Here is a 13,418-nt window from a genome sequence, read left to right on the forward strand (position 1 = left end):
ATTTTTTATTATAAATCAAGATTTGAGGTGGGTTGATCTTGGTAGTGGCAATACTGTGGTAATGAATTTGATTCTTCATTTGACTATTTAGCTCAGTAAACAAACACATGAACAAGATAGAACCAAATTATAAATGTTTAAAACTATATTCTCCCTGATGCAAGTTCAACCCATGGTGCACCACTAAATCTAAAGACTGGGATCTCTGCAGTGGAATCAAAATGGAAATATAATAATAGAATGTCATAAAAAAGAAAATGGTGATTTGTTTTTAATTCACTAAAGAGTCCTGTGAATGTAGGAATTGATAAACTCCCTGTAGGGAGCTAAATTATCAACAAAATGTAAAATGCATAATTATCCACCAATATGTATGGCACAGTATAACAATAGTACTCAGGGCTGTAAATTGCAAGCAGTAGAAACCAACTTTGGATGATTTAAGCAGACAGTGAATGTACTGAAAGGATAGTGGCTAATTCACAAATTGTCCAGTCAATCAGCTTCAAAACCTGGGCATGAACAAGGAATATTGGTAATGGTTAGGGCCAACACCAACATTATACCATGAAACCATTTAAACGGGGACAGCTTGCACTAGGTGCCCAGCTAGAACGACCCTAGAAATGTGACATGACAGCTAACAAGGCAGCCGCTAGCCACCAAAATGGGTTCTCTACTGCCTCTGCTTCTTCAATTCAAAAGCTGGAGAGTCCAGTTCTCAAGTAGGTGCATCTGCCCAACTGGACTCTGTAATATGCTCAGGTTTTTCCAGTGAAGGGACCAAGTCATCTCTGGCTTTGCCAAGCCTCTCAACATGGTGAATTTCTCCGAAATATAAAATTATTACAAATCTCAGTCAGCTAAAATGTGGCATGCCCATTATCCACCATCAGGTAGGGTCTGATACAAATACAGATTCATAACATGGAGATGCTTAGAACATATATTTACATGACTGAGGACCTATAGCTAATTTAATCGGATTATTCAAAATCTGGTTTACAACTTCGCAAGCAGCATAACTTTTTGGTCAAGAACCTAGCCTATACGTTCTTGACAGAAGCCGAACAATGTTCTTTAACTAACCACGTAACTCTTCTGGCCTCCTTCAGTTGGCCCACAGCCTTGAGGTAAACGGAGTTGTGTAGAAAGAAAGAAAAAGAAAAAGGAGATTATTAAATTTCCTTTAATAATCTCGTATGCTGCCTCGTATGTAGGTAGCATACCAGATTATGAAAGGACATTTCCAAGGCCTTAAGTGTGCCTTTACAATGTTAAATCACATTTCTAAAGAGAGGGACATTTTAGAAAGTGAGCATTTAAAAGGGAGTAAGTGTCTGTGAGTGTACTGATCCCCATTTAATCACATCCGAGGCACTTCTAAACCTCAGTCACTGAACTAAATGATTTTGGAATTCATAAAGAAGCCTGACACCAGGGATGTGCACTTTCATTACAGTGTTCCATTTCATTATTTTGCAAAACCCTGGTGAATATATCTGACTCCCACAGAGATCAGATCTGAAAAACTCACACAGAGATGAGAGTGCATAGGCTGAAAATCAGAGACAGGTCACTGGTAGAAAGTGAGAATCTATGTTTTGACATTTGTCAAATGTTAACAAAAACAATCCGCGTTAATCTCACATCTGTGGATAGTAAAAGTTAACAGCAGGAGCCAATGGAACATGGATAATCCAAAGCATGAGCTAATGTAAAATTAATTTACATTTGATTAGTGGAGACATTATGTAATTTTTGCAGCATCTATTTGCTCTTATGTTTTCTTCTGCTTATGTTATAATTGGGTTCAACTCCCTGAATACATCCTAGTTGGGTGATACACAGTTAAACCTTTTCCATGAATAATGATTAGAAACACTTTCATAAGCAGCAGAAATCTTATCCAGGCACAAATATGTCAGAGTATATACCATGTGAAATCATAGAAAGTCTCTTGACTAAGAGAATCTTTTGAGCAAGGACATATGCAAAATAAACAGCCAGCAGTATTGGAAAAAAGTATGTGCATTAGAAGATTTGGGAACATAGTGTTTGGTGATAAGGAATCACTAAATTTAAAAGGAATTTTGATGAGAATTTTAGCTGGGAAACAAGATGTTACTTGGTTGGGACACAGCCACCAAGCCAGTCTGAGGCAAACATCTCAAGCAGAAATTGCAGCCCTGGCCCTGGGGCCAGACTGTGAAAGAGGCTGCTGTGCAGAGCATTTACTTCAACACCACATTTACAGAGGATGCTCAATAACTTTGGAAGATGATGAGGTTCCATATTGATTTTTCAGTCATATCCAGACCCCCAGATAATAAGAAATGGAGCAGTGCCATTGCCTGACTTTAAAGGACAAATTTGAACTGACTGTTGCAGGATTTACATGTTACATTTGTTTTCCCCTTTTACGTGGAATCTCCCTTTGAAATGTTATCCATAGTAAATTTTCTGCCCATGATTTCAGATCGGCTACACTTCAATGTAACTTAGATAGGCACTTTGAAATAAGGAACACATATCTACGTTCTGTCTCTGACTCGCATGGGAAACTTGTACCACCCCAGGTCAAGTCACTTAATCTTTCTTGGTCTCAATTACTTCATTTGCTTGATGAATGGTGGGTGGGAGAAAATGTCATCTGTAATTCCCTTCAGCCGTATGAATTGGAGCAGAAACACTCTGTCACCTCACATAATATGAGTCCCTCATTACATTAGAGTATGTTACATTACATTAGAGATATTTTGGACTTGAACTATAAGAAGAGTTTTAGATCAGACCAAAGAAAGGGCTTTATTTTTTTTCTTCCAGTTCTATTGAGATTATAATCAACATACAGCGCTAAATTTAAGGTGTACTGCATAATGATTTGATTCACATACATCATGAGATGATTATCACAATAAGTTTAGTGAACATTCTTCATCTCATATAAATACAAAATTAAGTAAATAAAAACATTTTTTTCCTTGTGGTGAGAACTCTTGGGATTCACTCTCGTAACATCCTTCACATGTAACACACAGCAGTGTTAACCATACTCACCATGCCACACACTACATCCCTAGAACTCTTCCATCAGACAACTGGAAGTTTCTAGCTTTGGACCACTTTCATCCAATTCCCCTCCCCACACCACCTGCCTCTGGTAACTACAAATCTGATCTCTTTTTCTGTGAGTTTATTTGTTTGTTTGTTTTTGATGTATAATTGACCTACAACACTATGTTAGTTCCTATTACACAATATAGTGATTTGTTATTTCCATACATTTCAAAAGGATCACTGTGATAAAGTCTACTTATGATATATCACCATACAAATATATTACATAGTTATTGACTATATTGCCCACACTATACATTTCATACCAGTGACTCATTTATTTAACAACTGGAAGTTTGTACCTCTTAATCTCCCTCACCTATTTCTTTCCTTCTGCCACCCTCCTTCCCTCTGGCAACCACCTGCTTGTTCTCTGTATCTATAACTGTATTTCTATTTTGCTATGTTTATTCATTTTTTTTTTAGATTCCACATATGAGTGAAATCATACAGTGTTTGTCTCTGTCTGACTTATTTCACTTAGCGTAATACCCTCTAGGTCCATCCATGTTGTCACAAAAGGCAAGATTTCATTCTTTTTTATGGCTTAGTAATATTCCATTGTGTGTGTATATATATATTTTTTGTTTGTTTGTTTGTTTGTTTTTTAATCCGTCTATTGATGGGCACTTGGGTTCTTTCCATGTCTTGGCTGTTATAAGTAATGAAACAATGAACATAGGAGAGCATATATCTTTTTGAATTAGTGTTGTGTTCTTCAGGTGAATACCCAGGAATCAAATTGCTGCATCATATGGTAGTTCTGTTTTTAATTTTTTGAGGAAGCTCCATACTGTTTTCCATAGGGGTTGCACCAATTTACATTCCCACCAATAGTGGAAAGGGCTTTATTTTTAAGAAGCATTCATAAGTATGTAACTAAAGGTAAGGCTTCTAAGGCAAATGACAGAATCACCACCCCAAAATATTACTTGAATATCTCTACCCTGAAAAGCTGGTAACTAATCTAGATAAACTTCTGAGATACAAACAGGATCTTGATATCTCAGTGTTGCTTTTATTTCTGGAAAGGGAGATGTTTATCTGCTCTGAATTCTGCATTTAAAAGTATTTGGGGCTAATATCTGTCAATGCAAAAATATATATATATAAGAGCTGTGAGTTAAGTTTATTCCGTGTCTTACTGATGACTATAGCCAGAGAGACAGCCTCTCAGATAGCTCTGACAAACTGTTCTGAAGAGATGGCGGGAAGATCAGTATTATATATGATTTTGGCAAAGGGATATGTGCAATCAAGCACACATCTTAATAGAAGGTTGCTGCTAATCACGAGGAACAGATAATCTTAGTTAATGGTTTTAGTGCTTTTCTAATTATGGGATACAAGGATCCAGGTTCATAAAAAAATTTCTCCTGAAATATTTCTAACTATCTAAGGGCCTGTTTTGCCGGTATTCTCAGAACACAGTGCCTCATCCCAATCTTTGCCTTGAATTCCTTTCAGGGTGTATTGTAGGTCAGCACTGTAGTGGTTTATAGAAGTGGATGGTGGGCAACATTCTTTGTTTTATATATCCTTCCATTGCTATTATGAAGCATTAGAAACTAAGTTTTTTTTTTTCTTTTAAATTGTATATGTGGAATAATTCAATAAAAACTATTGACATTAAAGAAAGTTTAATAATAGATATGGACAACCTCATGTATTTAATAGGTGGACTACTCAATGTATTATCATAGCCATTTGAACTGTGCATATCTAAAGCCATCATCCTGTTCCTCGCCCCTTTTATATAATCATGGTGAAGGAGAAATGCAATACGGCAAATCTTGTGTCTTGGGAAAGCTGGTGTTTCTGGTAATAACCCAAAAGTTAAAGTTGCTTCATTCTCAGCTAATAGATAAAAGTCTCCTGAAGAAGTTAAAGACTGTCATTATGTATACTCTCTAAGATTAACTAGGAAAACTCAACTTTCATTCTTTGTGTAAACCAAAAAATAGTAACATATATAAACTGTGAGAGATTTGGAAAGTGTGCTTAAGTATCAGATGTATTAGACCATTGTTGCATAGAAAATTTATTCCTCAGAGCAGCATTCAATATGAGAGGTTAAAATCTCAAGTGTCAGATTACAAATATGCTATGTGCAACACACTATGATAGGAAGGATATTGTGTTGGTATCAGAGAAATAGACAGGTTTGGAGAAGCTTAGAGTCTAGTAGAAAAGAATAGTAGAAATTCAAGTCAAGATTTGAGGAGATCTTTTCCATCTAACCCTGACATGATCCTGCCTCCTTTGGATTCCTAATACATGAGGCTGTCACATAGGTTTATGTTGTTGTTTTACTTTCTCTAAATTATTAAGTCGTTTGTAGTGGGAGCATCAGTCTCTTCAGGCCTCTTCCTCAGTCATCTGAATAAAGAGGCCTTCCCTGATCACCCCATGTAAATAAGCAAGACTCATTACTTGACTAGCCCTGCTTTTTCTCCAAGGCTTTTATCATCATCAGTCGAACTATGAATTTGCTTGCCGATTTTTTTTTCTGTCTCCTCACTCTAGAATATAAATCCTACCAGTCCATGGTCTTTTCTGTTTTTTTTTTTTTCACTATCCTCAATGACTAGAATATGGACTGATACCCAGAATTGCATTATAAGCATTTGCTGAAGGAATAAATGTACACATATCACAACTTAAACAAAAACATACCATGTAAACGTTGTGGGTTATGTTTTATTCAGGGATCTTTCTAAGGACTATAGCCCAGGAAACAGCCTGTCAGTAGATCTGAAGGGGTTGGGGAGGAGCCAGTATATATACGATTTTTTTTGGGGGGGGGGCGGGTGCTTGGAAATACATGTAGTCAAGCATACATCTTGGTAAAAGATTACTGCTAATCACAAAAAAACCCCAGATATCTCAAGTTAATGATTTTAATGTTTTTCCATATATGGGAAGATGCAAGAATCTGGGGTCACTGAAATTCTTCCTTAGATTTGCATCTTAACTATCTAGGGGCCTTATGCAAAACACCTAATTCTTCATACTGTTTTTCTCTATCCTGAATTTCTCCCTCAGGGTGCAATGCTGGTGGGCAATTACAGTGGATCATGACTTAACCCTTTGTATAACAGGATAATGAGCAACATTCTTCCTGGATTTTTTGTTTACATATGGAGTAATGAATGAATTAATGAATATACTTGTATTTTGGGGCATGGATGAAATGTACTAAAATATTCAAAATAGTACTCTAATATAGAATTTCAAGTTTGCTTTACTTTTCAATTAAATTTCTTTTCAATTTCTTTTCTATTGTAATTTTATAAGTACATTTTATTTCTATAAGCAAAAAGTTTAAAGTATTTCCATTAAAAAATAAAAATCACTGCCCTTCCTTGAAATAGAATGACATAGACAACCCACAGAGAGATTCACACATGTCCTATTTCTAATCATTTTCAGAGAAAATAATTCCAACTTTATCACCAAAGTAACCTGTTCCAGCATTCAGCATTTCTTGTTATAAGAAATTTGCTTTTAGCTCATGTACATTTTCTATGTTCTATTTTCCATATAGTCTGTCTTTTTGATCTTTGGTAATAGAGATAGTTTCATCACAAGAAAAGATTCCAACCATTTACTCCAAAAAAATTGATGGAATATGAGATATGTAAACATTAAAACCATGGAACAGCCCATATGTGTCCACAGTATCATACATATGACAGGTAAAATAATTTTTTTAAGTTCTGTGAATTGAGGAGCAAGACGTTGTTGGATTTTCTCAAAAGTCTAAGTACTAATCCACATTTCAGCAGGTAAGAATTTTCATACAAGTTATTTAACAATACAGATGTGTGTGTGTTTATAAAATTTAAAAGATAATGGCTGTATCTTTGCCTCTACCTTCAAGGAAGATAATGGTGATTATTTATACTATTTTATTTCAAGCAGAACAAAGATATTACTTATACAATTATCATGTTTTCACCACTCATTTTTCTGAAGTAATGACAGCTTAGAGTTAGTTGAATTGTACATATATTCAAATCAAAACAAAATATTGCTCAAAGAAATTACATCATTTTTTCCTTCCTTAATAGAATAATTTCATTTTAATTGGTATATTCCTTATGGAATGCTAAACCACTATGATAGGAGGGACGAAGTTAGATAGATAGATAGATCAATAGATAGGTAGATAGATAGATAGATGTTAGATAGTTCTCCAGTTGATTTTAATATCTTGTGAAAAGAAAAGAAATGTCCTAGTAGCCAAGATCAGGACATATATCTATATGTATATATCCATATGTATATATAAATATCCATATTGTTACCAGACTCAGGTTTGGCTGCTCACCCCTCAAAAGCCAATAATCAAGAAGCAAGTGTCAGTAGAAAGGAAAGATGCTTTAATCCGAAAAGCTAGCAATCTGAGGAGAAGATGGACTCATGTCCTGAGACCAACTTCAAGGATTCTGCTCAGCCATGACAGTTTTTAAAAGAAAAAAGGGGGAAGAATCTCAGTGAATCATCGAGGCAGGAGGTTGGGTTCTGCATCATTCTCCATTGCGTGCAGACCGACTAATTCTTTCTTCAGATGTTATCTTGCCCACATGATCTGTCTGCAGGATTGCTAAGGGGACAGTTGGGAGTAGAGAGCTAGTCATTCCTTAACACTTAATCCTTCATTCTTACTTATTTTAATCTAGGAAAAGAATCAACAGGTTAGGCAAGTTGGGGTGCTCATTCAGGAGAGCATAAGTCACGAGTTAGGTTAAACTGCCTAGTGATCTCATTCCTTTAATTAGGTTCTTTTAAGCTTACAGGGGAACAGAAATGGGCAAACAAAAAAAGGGCAAAAGAGTTGCTATCAATATGTGTATATTCATATATATACAGTTATATATCCATATAGATATATAAAACCCATTTTAGATTTCCAAGAAGAAAACAACTTTTGACTAATAAAAGCATTGTTGTATTATCTTAAGTATCTTAATCAAATGGAGAAAAATATTTTAAGCTCAGTCACTGGAATAGGTAGTGAATTAATGCTGGAAAGACGATATGGGGAAATTATATGATTATATGTAAATAGTTGATATGGCTAAACTCTAAAATAAAAGATTTCACGCTGTGCTATGCCTAGCAACCTAATAACTGAAACTCTACAGCACAGATTCAAATGCAAATTATCCATGTTGCTTTTTGCTTTTGTATTAAAAACTGAGAACTGCATGAGTCCAACTTTTAAATTAGCAAAATTTTTCCATCATTCAGATAAAATAGCAAAAATTATTCCACCATCTTGAAAATTATTTACATATGAAGAAATTATTCCAAAAATCTATTCCTACCAATGAGTGCTTTAATGTTTTTCTTTATCTTTTCTTTTGCTGATAGGCTTTAAAAATAGGAATTGATTGGATGACAAGAGACTATTTCCTGCTAAATGGTTAGAATTAATATTTGCAAGTAATTTTTTAAAACATTGACTTTACATAGTTTTCACTGACCAAAATCACTTTTAACATAGTCCTCTTCCCAACTATAATATTTTACACCTCTGTCACTAAGACTTACCCTTGTGAATGTGGATTTTTCATTAGTAATAACAAAATGCACATAAGAATATTGAATCATTATTTCAACTATTCATTGTGTTGTAGTCAGAAATGGGTTTGCCTCCTCACTCACTTCCTGTTAATTAGCTGTGTTACCCTTGGCAATTTGTTCTCTTTCTCTAAAATTGGATTTGTATCCTGTGAATGGGGACAGCCAATAAGATCTCCTTTAACTGTTGCTGTGAGAATTAAATAAAATAGCATATGTAAACCATCTAGCGTAATGCTTACACATAGCAGTCATGCAAAAATTTTTAATCATTTTCTCTTCCAAGTCTTCTCCTCCAACCATACTTGTGAGCGGTGTGGATCTTGGCCAAATTACTCAAAATTTTATGAGTCTCAATTTGTTTATTGGTAAAATGAGGATCATTTTATATGCCTTTCTATGTGATGTAGGGGGTCAAATGAGAAAACGTACATACGTATACACTCGTCTGTGTGTGTGTGTGTGTGTGTGTGTGTACAAATGAAAATGCTCTGAATAGTATAACAACAAATCGTGCAACTATTTGGGATGTTGAATGAGATGCTTTTTAAGGTCATTTAAAATTTTAGATTATTTGATTCTATAAAATGTATATTGTTATAAATCTTGCTATTCTTAGAAATTTATTTTTAAATAGATTAACTATTTTCTGTAACTTTAAATTTATTTCAGGATATTATTAGTTTGTGCATTATAAATGACTCCACCTTATGACATCTTTGGAGCACTTAGGTATCTTGTCAACTATATTAGAACTTCATGACCATGGGGTTAATATTGATATCTTAAGAGTTTTCTTTCTTTGGTTCCTCCCACACTCTCAGTTAATATGAGTAATTCCAGTCAGATGACCTGAAAAAGTATGTACCATGTAGATGCATCAGCATAAGTTTGTTTAAACTTCTAGAAATGCAGTGCACTTCGGTAAATACATGGCTGTGTATGTGTTCCTATAAATGTATGAACATATTGTATAAATGTGTATGTTCCCGTGTGTTAATTATTTCATTGATTTCTTCAGCCCCACATTCATTGTGCTATTGTCTTCTAGACCCAGAAGTTATGGGTTCAAGTCCTAGTTCTGTTACCTGTTGTATAACTTTAGGCAAATGCCTAGCCTCTCTGTTCCTCAGTTTTCTCATCTGCAAAGTGGGAACGATAATAGTACCTGTTTTAGTCCATTCGAGCCACTATAACATAATACCATAGACTGGTTGGCTTATGAAGAACAAAAGTTTATTGCTCACAGTTTTGGATTCTGAGAAGTTCAAGATCAAGGCACCAGCATATTCCAGGTATGGTGAGGGCATGCTTAATCATAGACAGCTATCTTCTCACTGTAATCACACATGGCAGAAGGGACAATCTAGCTCTCTGGGGTCTCTTTCATAGGCACTAATCCCAAACAAGAGGTTTCTACCCTCATGAGCTAATCACCACCCAAAGATCCCACCTCCCAAAGCCATCACCTTGAGGGTTAGGATTTCAACATATGATTTTGATGGGAACACAAATATTCAGTCTGTAGCAGTACCTAACTCACAGGGTTGTTGTGAGGAATAAATATATTAATACACATGAGGCAGTGAGGGCAATGTGTGCCTGGCTTATGGGTCTAGGCAGTATTAAGTATTATAATTATCATGCACCTAATTTTTTCCAGGATCTCTCCTCATATGGTGAGCAAAACAGATAAACTCTCTGCTCTTACGGAGCTTACAGTCTAGTAGTCTAGTGGTCAGAGTGGAGGGATACATCAAAAATAAACATGAACAAATAATTTCAGATGTTAATAAGTACTATGAGAAAGAAAGGAAACAGTTCTACAGTTGCGTTGAAGGCCGACTCTAGCTACCATGATCAGTGAAGTCTCCTCTGAGGAGAGGACCCTTGAGTTGAATTTGCATGATAAGAAGGAGCCAATTATGAAACAATCTGGTGGAGAAGCAATCCAGGGAAAGGGAAAGCATATTGAGAAGTCCAAAAGCATGCACAAGTCTCAGAGTTAAAGAATCAGAAAGGCTGAACCACGTAATCAATGGATAAACTAATAAGAGAAGAATGAGTCTTGCTGAGACATAGAAGCCACGGTTAGAAATTTTAAATATATTCTAAGTGGAATCACTTGTGTATTTGCATGGGCATATCTGTAAATGCTTTTCCTTGTAATGGGAAAACTTGTATTAAGTAGTATCCAACATAGATCTGTTGTGTATCTGCATGTGACAATGACCTTGTTATAATGAGATTCCTGTGTAGTGTTGTTGCTGTTGTTGTTTCTAGACTGTGGGATGTCTTTTGAGTGAGCCATCTGGGGAATCTGACAATGGTGCTTTGCATGCAAAGCTGAATCTCCTGCAGCACATTTTCCCAGCATCCTAAGACACTATAGTGTGAATGTGATTTAAACCATTTTTTCATACTTATAGATCGACGGTCGTCATTTTCAACTCCTTGGGGTTCAGGCCATTTGACAAGATGACAATAGCTTTAAACTTAACACTATTATTGGTATTAATAGCTCTAATAATATCTGCCTGGTGACTTCAGTGCTGAATTACTGCAGGGCTAGTGAGAAGTAATGGGCTGAAATGATCATAAAGCCCTTTTCAAATATCTCAGGTAATGCTGAATTATTACAAATGGAAGAGTACATGTTGCACATTCCTATGAAACACTTGGTGTCATCCAGATGAGAAGAGAAGCAACACTAGCTTTGAAAGAGGTCCAGGGGCTCAGACTCTCCCTGAAGTTTATTTTCAAAGTCAGTGCTACTAGCTCCACTTTTGAAAATGAAATGGGAATCATTTCTCCAAGGATGAGAGAGCAAGATGTTGCCATTCCAAACCTGAACAATGCCTTATTAGGTTTCTCTGGCTGCTCTTAGTACCTTTAACAATTCTTCTCACCTGCCAAGTAGCATGGCTCAGGTGTCATCACCAAATGCTTTCAAATAGGCCAAATGCTTACTAACCGCTCAGCAGCCAGCTAGCTACTAAAGGTAAAGCAAAATAGTGCCTGGTTTAAAGACAGTAACAGAAAGCTCTTGGCCTGCTAGATATGGGAAGGATACAAGTAAGCTGCCAGAAACTAAGGCGATAGAAATATGAAGATTTGGCCTTAGCAAAACCAATTCCTGGCTGTGGGAACACTCTAAAGCTGCCTGTCATGTGGAACTATTAATACCTACCTCGTTCGTTCAGTTCTGATGCAAATCAATATGTCATGTATGTAAACCTGAATAAGGAAAAACTCGTTGTTGCTCTTTACTCTCACACTCAAAACACTTCTGACACCACGTGTGTGGACTTTCCCACACCAAGCAGCTCTGACAGTAAATGCCTGGAGTTAGTGCAGATCCCACAGGTTATGGGCTCAGTCCCACAAAACTGCTCCCCACTTCAGAAGCCAAGCATAAATAGTGGGTCCCCAGGCTGCCCACACTTCTGACTGACTTGGCTACAGATCAGAAATTCCCATGACCCCTCCTCAGGTTCAATCATCTGCTGGAACAGCTCACAGATCTCAGGGAAACATGGACCTGCATTTACCAGTTCCACCTCTCTTGAGTTCCTGTGGCTAGACTAATAGTAAAACTGAAACTACAAAGCTTAACAGGAGAAAAAGAAATTTTAATCTGTGCACATGGAGGTCTCATAGAAATAGGACCTAAAAATTGGCCAAAGAAGGAAGATTTTTATACTTTTATACAAAGAAACAATAAATTTGTGAGGAATTGAGAGGACAAAGAAACTAAGGCTTTTGGGTGTTTAATTAGTGAAGAATCTGAACAGAATTTGGTCTTGGGGTAAAGTACCAAGACCAAGTCAGCTGAAGTACCAAGGATTGTTCATATAGGCTTCTTGGCCCCAGATTCCCTGTCTCTGGCAATAAGGATGTCCTTCTACCTACAGATGCAGGGAGTGCACCTCTCACATGAGAAGTTTATTTTCTGCTTTCAGGGAGACAGAAAGGAGGGTAAGAGTGTTCATATTGTACTGGCCATTTTTAAGTAACTTTAAGTCAAAATAATGAATGTGCCTTGAGGCACATTTTGAGGCAGCCTCCCCTGGGCCCCGACAATATGATAAAGGATACAGATGAACAGCCAGATGAAGATATATGTAAGGCGAGGTCTGCAAGGATCCCAAGCTCAGGAGCTTCTGTCCCCGTGGAGGTGGGGTGCACCACCCTCCTGGTAAAAGCATGTGTTCATCAAACTGGAAACACTCCAAACCTCATACTTTAGGGATTTTTATGGAAGCTTCATCATGTAGGCATGCTCGTTATTAACTCATCTTCCAGCGCCTCTCCCCTGGAGGGAAGTGGTGCTGAAAGTTCCAAGCTTCTAATCATGACTTTGTCTTTCTGGTGACCAGCCCACATCTAGGAGCCCACCAGGAGTCACCTCATTAGAACAAAAGACACCTCTCACTAAGGAAATTACAAAGGTTGTAGCTTAACGCATATATGTGGAATCTACAAAGGTGGTAGGAACTTGTGTCAGGAATCAGGGTCAAAGACCAAATATTAGCAGGAAATTCGGACAGATATATATATTATATATATTAAATATATATAATATATATATTTAATATATATATTATATATATAGAGAGAGAGAGAGAGAATTTCATAAAGCTCTTCTGAATTAATAAATTGCCAAGTGTTTTAAAATGTGAGCTGTTTATGTGGAGTATAGCATTTAA

The sequence above is a fragment of the Balaenoptera musculus genome, chromosome 11 (assembly GCF_009873245.2).
Source record: "Balaenoptera musculus isolate JJ_BM4_2016_0621 chromosome 11, mBalMus1.pri.v3, whole genome shotgun sequence".
Taxonomy (NCBI): domain Eukaryota; kingdom Metazoa; phylum Chordata; class Mammalia; order Artiodactyla; family Balaenopteridae; genus Balaenoptera; species Balaenoptera musculus.